Source organism: Aedes aegypti, chromosome 1 (assembly GCF_002204515.2).
Source record: "Aedes aegypti strain LVP_AGWG chromosome 1, AaegL5.0 Primary Assembly, whole genome shotgun sequence".
In the NCBI taxonomy this organism is placed as follows: Eukaryota; Metazoa; Arthropoda; class Insecta; order Diptera; family Culicidae; genus Aedes; species Aedes aegypti.
The window spans coordinates 276,733,958-276,742,085 of NC_035107.1; the positions used below are offsets into that span (position 1 = coordinate 276,733,958).

At 43.8% G+C, this 8,128-nt stretch overlaps 1 pseudogene; it reads right to left on the reverse strand.

Moving 5' to 3' along the window:
• Positions 1–322: 322 nt before the first annotated feature.
• On the reverse strand, positions 323–6,900 carry LOC110674335 (annotated as a pseudogene).
• Between the last annotated feature and the right edge of the window lie 1,228 nt (positions 6,901–8,128).

Here is an 8,128-nt window from a genome sequence, read left to right on the forward strand (position 1 = left end):
TCCAGGAGCTGGAAGATCTTCTCTTCCAGGAGAAGGAAGAGCTTCTCTTCCAGGAGAAGGAAGAGCTTCTCTTCCAGGAGCTGGAAAAGCTTTTCTTCCAGGAGCTGGAAGAGCTTCTCTTCCAGGAGCTGGAAGAGCTTCTCTTCCAGAAGCTGGAAGAGCTTCTCTTCCAGAAGCTGGAAGAGCTTCTCTTCCAGGAGCTGGAAGATCTTCTCTTCCAGGAGAAGGAAGAGCTTCTCTTCCAGGAGCTGGAAGAGCTTCTCTTCCAGGAGCTGGAAGAGCTTCTCTTCCAGGAGCTGGAAGAGCTTCTCTTCCAGGAGCTGGAAGAGCTTCTCTTCCAGGAGCTGGAAGAGCTTCTCTTCCAGGAGCTGGAAGAGCTTCTCTTCCAGGAGCAGGAAGAGCTTCTCTTCCAGGAGCAGGAAGAGCTTCTCTTCCAGGAGCTGGAAGAGCTTCTCTTCCAGGAGCTGGAAGAGCTTCTCTTCCAGAAGCTGGAAGAGCTTCTCTTCCAGGAGCTGGAAGAGCTTCTCTTCCAGGAGCTGGAAGAGCTTCTCTTCCAGGAGCTGGAAGAGCTTCTCTTCCAGGAGCTGGAAGAGCTTCTCTTCCAGGAGCTGGAAGAGCTTCTCTTCCAGGAGCTGGAAGAGCTTCTCTTCCAGGAGCTGGAAGAGCTTCTCTTCCAGGAGCTGGAAGAGAAGAGCTTCTCTTCCAGGAGCTGGAAGAGCTTCTCTTCCAGGAGCTGGAAGAGCTTCTCTTCCAGGAGCTGGAAGAGCTTCTCTTCCAGGAGCTGGAAGAGCTTCTCTTCCAGGAGCTGGAAGAGCTTCTCTTCCAGGAGCTGGAAGAGCTTCTCTTCCAGGAGCTGGAAGAGCTTCTCTTCCAGGAGCAGGAAGAGCATCTCTTCCAGGAGCAGGAAGAGCATCTCTTCCAGAAGCTGGAAGAGCTTCTCTTCCTGAAGCTGGAAGAGCTTCTTTTTCAAAAGCTTGAAGAGCTTCTTTTTCAGAAGCTGGAAGAGCTTCTTTTCCAGAAGCTGGAAGAGCTTCTTTTCTAGAAGCTGGAAGAGATTAGCTTCCAGAAGCTGGAAAAGCTTCTCTTCCAGAAGCTGAAAGACCTTCTCTTCCAGAAGCTTGAAAAGTTTGCTTCCAGAAGCTGGAAGATTTTCTCTTCCAGAAGCTGGAAGAGCTTCTCTTTCAGAAGCTGGAAGAGCTTCTTTACCAGAAGCTGGAAGAGCTTCTTTTCAAGAAGCTGGAAGAAATGAAGATTCCTGAAGCTGGATGAGATTCCTGATGAGATTTCTGAAGCTGGAAGAGCTTCTCTTCCAGAAGCTGGATGAGATTCCTGATGAGATTTCTGAAGCTGGAAGAGCTTCTCTTCCAGAAGCTGGAAGAGCTTCTCTTCCAGAAGCTGGAAGAGCTTCTCTTCCAGAAGCTGGAAGAGCTTCTCTTCCAGAAGCTGGAAGAGCTTCTCTTCCAGGAGCTGGAAGAGCTTCTCTTCCAGGAGCTGGAAGAGCTTCTTTTCCAGGAGCTGGAAGAGCTTCTCTTCCAGGAGCTAAAAGAGCTTCTCTTCCAGGAGCTGGAAGAGCTTCTCTTCCAGGAGCTGGAAGAGCTTCTCTTCCAGGAGCTGGAAGAGCTTCTCTTCCAGGAGATGGAAGAGCTTCTCTTCCAGGAGCAGGAAGAGCATCTCTTCCAGGAGCAGGAAGAGCATCTCTTCCAGAAGCTGGAAGAGCTTCTTTTCCAGAAGCTGGAAGAGCTTCTCTTCCAGAAGCTGGAAGAGCTTCTCTTCCAGAAGCTGGAAGAGCTTCTCTTCCAGAAGCTGGAAGAGCTTCTCTTCCAGAAGCTGGAAGAGCTTCTCTTCCAAAGTAGGCTGACCATAAGCCAACCAGATAAAAACGGGACAAATAAAAAACAAAAACGGGACAATTTTAAAAGACTCTGAAGCCATTTCCCCGAATAACCCGTTCCCTTGTAAAGCAATGCAGCTCAAAAAAGTGCAATAAAAGTATTTACTCTAGCAGGCGAAAAAAGCTAAGTAATAGCAAATTTTGATATGGACATACAAAAGTGATATTAGCTTGTTGAAAGATATAAGAGATAAAAGATCCGAAAATAATATCTAAAATTTACTCATGGCATACTATTAGCATATCATATTTAGCTTTCATAAGATCTCACCAATATCAGCGAGCTATTCCTAATATCTTCCAACATCAAATTTAGCTATGGCTAAGAAGTTTTTTTTTTTTTTTTTTTTTTTTTTTTTTTTTTTTTTTTTTTTTTTTTTTTTTTTTCTAAGGCACTCCGTGCTCATGGCCACTACTGTGCCGGAATCAGTTTTTATCTGTATCTTCCTTACCGATACAGTTCTATTTTTAACTAATCTATATTTACATCTGCTTTCACTCTCTTCCGCTCTTTTTTGCTCTCACACCGAACAGGTAGGAGAGTGAGAGCTGTTGGTCCAATCGATTTCCATAAGCCATAGTCCATTGCTCTCGCGGTGGTTCGTTTTGCCGTGTTCCTGAGTCGTTTGAGGCTAGCTGCCTGCGAAGTGGGTCAAGTTTGTCTCAGTCACCATCTGAAACTGACGGAGAATGGATGTGCTCCCCTTCTAAGCACAGTCCTCCGTGCGGCGTCTTCTGGTGGCTGGACGGGTTATTTTTTGGAGGGGCTGGGAATTGAATCCATGACCTTCCGCTTATGAAGCGGAAGCGTAACCTCAAGGCTACGGACCCCCCTTATGGCTAAGAAGTTCAAGGAATAAAATGTTGATATTATCATCAGATCTTTTATCTCTTATGTCAATCAAATCAATATCTCTATTTAATGGTCAGAACATTGTTTCTGCTCGGGTAGTGAGATAGTGTTGAAAGATCGATAAGCCACCAAAGAAGGAGATATTTGATCATTCTCGACTAAATACATATTGCAAAAAAATACATATTTTTCAACACCTTGAAATGCAAAAGGTTATGACAATTATGAGTGTTAGAACTTTTCGGAGAGCTGAACTATTCGGGGAAACGGGATTTTCGGGGAACTAGCATTCTGATAACTGGCGTTGGGAGAACGACATTCGGGAAATCGCCATTCAAGGGAAAGTAGCAGAATCAGATTATAAAATCCCAAGCTACATGTCTGTATGATTCAATAAAAAATCACTTCAAAATGAGCTTCAACATTCTTTGATTTCCGAGAAGCAGCGTTTTTTGAAAATTTCCTAAAAAAAATCTTTCAAAACACTTTCAATTTTTCAAATTTAAATGTAAATTTTTCTAATATTTCATTACTTTATTGAAATACCCACTCTTTAAGCAGTTAATCCAATCAACTGAGTTTCAGAAGTAAACACATAGTTGTTCTTTTTCATTTTAGGTATTATATGAATAATTATCTTATGATGAACCCTTTTTTTTTAATCCACCAAAAATTTGGCATAAATATGAGTAAAGAAACGCAAAAGGTTAAGCAGAAGCATGTACGGATCAAGTTTAACTCTGTTTGAGAAACTAATAATTGCTTGGAAAATAGATGTGTAAGACAATAAACTCTGAAATATTTGTAAAAACTGTTTGTTATGTTGTTATTTTTATTTTTTATTGGTGTTGAAAATTATGTGCCAATTGTCCATTTCCTAAAATACGGGACAATTCGAGCATTTTCCATAAAACGACGGGACAGCCCGTCGAGGGGATGAAAACGGTACTGTCCCGTTAAATACGGTACGAATGGTCAGCCTATTCCAAAGGCTGGAAGAGCTTCTCTTCCAGAAGCTGGAAAAGTTTGCTTCCAGAAGCTGGAAGAGCTTCTCTTCCTGAAGCTGGAAGAGCTTCTTTTTCAAAAGCTTGAAGAGCTTCTTTTTCAGAAGCTGGAAGAGCTTCTTTTCCAGAAGCTGGAAGAGCTTCTTTTCTAGAAGCTGGAAGAGATTAGCTTCCAGAAGCTGGAAAAGCTTCTCTTCCAGAAGCTGGAAGACCTTCTCTTCCAGAAGCTTGAAAAGTTTGCTTCCAGAAGCTGGAAGATTTTCTCTTCCAAAAGCTGGAAGAGCTTCTCTTTCAGAAGCTGGAAGAGCTTCTTTACCAGAAGCTGGAAGAGCTTCTTTTCAAGAAGCTGGAAGAAATGAAGATTCCTGAAGCTGGATGAGATTCCTGATGAGATTTCTGAAGCTGGAAGAGCTTCTCTTCCAGAAGCTGGAAGGGCTTCTTTTCCAGAAGCTGTAAGAGCATTTTTTCCAGAGGCTGGAAGAGCTTCTCTTCTAGTAGCTGGAAGAGCTTCTCTTCCAGGAGCTGGAAGAGCTTCTCTTCCAGGAGCTGGAAGAGCTTCTCTTCCAGGAGCTGGAAGAGCTTCTCTTCCAGGAGCTGGAAAAGCTTCTCTTCCAGGAGCTGGAAGAGCTTCTCTTCCAGAAGCTGGAAGAGCTTCTTTACCAGAAGCTGGAAGAGCTTCTTTTCAAGAAGCTGGAAGAAATGAAGATTCCTCAAGCTGGATGAGATTCCTGATGAGATTTCTGAAGCTGGAAGAGCTTCTCTTCCAGAAGCTGGAAGAGCTTCTCTTCCAGAAGCTGGAAGAGCTTCTCTTCCAGAAGCTGGAAGAGCTTCTCTTCCAGAAGCTGGAAGAGCTTCTCTTCCAGGAGCAGGAAGAGCATCTCTTCCAGAAGCTGGAAGAGCTTCTTTTCCAGAAGCTGGAAGAGCTTCTCTTCCAGAAGCTGGAAGAGCTTCTCTTCCAGAAGCTGGAAGAGCTTCTCTTCCAGAAGCTGGAAGAGCTTCTCTTCCAGAAGCTGGAAGAGCTTCTCTTCCAGAAGCTGGAAGAGCTTCTCTTCCAGAAGCTGGAAGAGCTTCTCTTCCAGAAGCTGGAAGAGCTTCTCTTCCAGAAGCTGGAAGAGCTTCTCTTCCAGAAGCTGGAAGAGCTTCTCTTCCAGAAGCTGGAAGAGCTTCTCTTCCAGAAGCTGGAAGAGCTTCTCTTCCAGAAGCTGGAAGAGCTTCTCTTCCAGAAGCTGGAAGAGCTTCTCTTCCAGAAGCTGGAAGAGCTTCTCTTCCAGAAGCTGGAAGAGCTTCTCTTCCAGAAGCTGGAAGAGCTTCTCTTCCAGAAGCTGGAAGAGCTTCTCTTCCAGAAGCTGGAAGAGCTTCTCTTCCAGAAGCTGGAAGAGCTTCTCTTCCAGAAGCTGGAAGAGCTTCTCTTCCAGAAGCTGGAAGAGCTTCTCTTCCAGAGGCTGGAAGAGCTTCTCTTCCAGAAGCTGGAAAAGTTTGCTTCCAGAAGCTGGAAGAGCTTCTCTTCCTGAAGCTGGAAGAGCTTCTTTTTCAAAAGCTTGAAGAGCTTCTTTTTCAGAAGCTGGAAGAGCTTCTTTTCCAGAAGCTGGAAGAGCTTCTTTTCTAGAAGCTGGAAGAGATTAGCTTCCAGAACCTGGAAAAGCTTCTCTTCCAGAAGCTGGAAGACCTTCTCTTCCAGAAGCTTGAAAAGTTTGCTTCCAGAAGCTGGAAGATTTTCTCTTCCAGAAGCTGGAAGAGCTTCTCTTTCAGAAGCTGGAAGAGCTTCTTTACCAGAAGCTGGAAGAGCTTCTTTTCAAGAAGCTGGAAGAAATGAAGATTCCTGAAGCTGGATGAGATTCCTGATGAGATTTCTGAAGCTGGAAGAGCTTCTCTTCCAGAAGCTGGAAGAGCTTCTCTTCCAGAAGCTGGAAGAGCTTCTCTTCCAGAAGCTGGAAGAGCTTCTCTTCCAGAAGCTGGAAGAGCTTCTCTTCCAGAAGCTGGAAGAGCTTCTCTTCCAGAGGCTGGAAGAGCTTCTCTTCCAGAAGCTGGAAAAGTTTGCTTCCAGAAGCTGGAAGAGCTTCTCTTCCTGAAGCTGGAAGAGCTTCTTTTTCAAAAGCTTGAAGAGCTTCTTTTTCAGAAGCTGGAAGAGCTTCTTTTCCAGAAGCTGGAAGAGCTTCTTTTCTAGAAGCTGGAAGAGATTAGCTTCCAGAACCTGGAAAAGCTTCTCTTCCAGAAGCTGGAAGACCTTCTCTTCCAGAAGCTTGAAAAGTTTGCTTCCAGAAGCTGGAAGATTTTCTCTTCCAGAAGCTGGAAGAGCTTCTCTTTCAGAAGCTGGATGAGCTTCTTTACCAGAAGCTGGAAGAGCTTCTTTTCAAGAAGCTGGAAGAAATGAAGATTCCTGAAGCTGGATGAGATTCCTGATGAGATTTCTGAAGCTGGAAGAGCTTCTCTTCCAGAAGCTGGAAGGGCTTCTTTTCCAGAAGCTGTAAGAGCATTTTTTCCAGAGGCTGGAAGAGCTTCTCTTCTAGTAGCTGAAAGAACATCTTTTCCAGAAGCTGGAACAGCTTCTTCTCCAGAAGCTATTTCTCTCCAGAAGCTGGGAGATTTTCTGTTTCAAATGCCAGAAGCTGGAAGAGTGTCTCTTCCACAAACTATTCCATATATCTTTCAGAAGCTCGAAGATTTCCCTTTTTGATGCCTAACAAGTTTCTCGTCAGAATCTGAAAAGGCTGCTCATCACAACCTGGATACTCTGGATACAAAAAGCTGGAGAATCTTCTCATAAGAGGCTGGATAAGCTTCTCTCAGTTAGCTGGTAAGAACTTCCTCCAGGAAGCAGGACAAGCAAATCTCATCAAGCGTGTGCTTGAATAAGGGCGTAAGTCGCATGATCGATTGTCTTCATTGATCCTCTCTTCTGTTGAAAAAGGTGACAAGAAGCGGGTTTGTTAGCATTTTTTCACTTCATCTTGCGTTCTGAGGTGAAAAAATGATGACAAACCCGCTTCTTGTCACCTTTATTTACAGAAGAGAGGATCGATGAAGACAATCGATCATGCGACTTACGCCCTTATTCAAGCACACGCTTGATGAGATTTGCTTGTCCTGCTTCCTGGAGGAAGTTCTTACCAGCCAGGGCGACATACGCCCTTATTCAAGCACACGCTTGTCATATTTAAAAAAATACCACTCGACACTTGGAAAAGCTGTTCTGCAACTATGTCAATCTCTTTGGAACATTTTCTGGAATATACTTTTTTAAGCAGCTTTTTCATACCTCTGGAAGTTTCATCTCTCAGTTTTTCCTTTCAGTATCACATCCCTTGTGTACTGTATTCACTATACGTTCCTGATTCTCCCAATAGAACAACATAAATAGATCCTTAAATAGAAACTTAATTTAACCGACAACCTAGTGGGTGGAATCGCTCGCTCAAGAGTCCTTGATTCGTTTCCAAGTAAACTAACTTTTTTCACTTCAGCTGACAGATTGCTTCATTACACTTCCCTACTGATCTCGTTACAGCTCGGTCTCCTACATCCCCCAACCGATTCTTAGTAACTACAAATACTCACCCCCTGGTAGGTCGTATTTTTGCTTTGCCATCGCGGAACCCTTCCTGGAGTTTGGCTGGGGCGGCCTAACGGTTGCAGCCTTGATATGCTGGGCGGAGCCATTACCACTTTTGGTAGCATTTGTGGAGGAGGTTGCCGTCGTCGCCGTTGTTGTTGCTGGCGTTGATGAAGTTTTCCCTCCCGAAACTGCCACAATGGTGCAGCAGCTTTGAAACAGAACCACAAAATGCACGCAGAATACTAAATCACCGAAGATCATTTTCGGAATGCTAAAATTTGTTCACAGCTACAGGAGTTGGTTGCGGTGGTCACGTGGATCAGTAGATGCGGTGCGGACCTCACAGAGTCAGCTCATTTACAATGGTGAAGCGGGCCAGGTATGCGGGTAGGTGTCACACTACGTTGTCGGTTACAGTGCCACGTAAGGTCTGGGACGTGCCCCGGTGCTCTGGAATGGATTTTGGGATTCAGCGGTGCAACACGGTGTGCCTGAAATTGTTATTGATTAATAATGTAATCCCAGGTTACATAATGGGAAATTCCCTGCAAGAATTATTGAATACTTTTCTGGAGATCTGAGAATTCTCTTGAAGGATTTTGGAAATATTATGTATTAGAATCTGAAGTAATGAAAACACCCTAAAATGATGATATCATGAGTCATAATCAAGATTTTTAAAATACTGATTTCTATCCATGTAACTTTTGTTTCTATGATTTGTTCTCAAAAGGCAAATGGTGGAGCAAATAGATTTTATAAATAGTTCAAAATCTTCAAATGTTGCTTTCATTTTCCTCATTGAAAAATTTTCAAATTCATCGAAG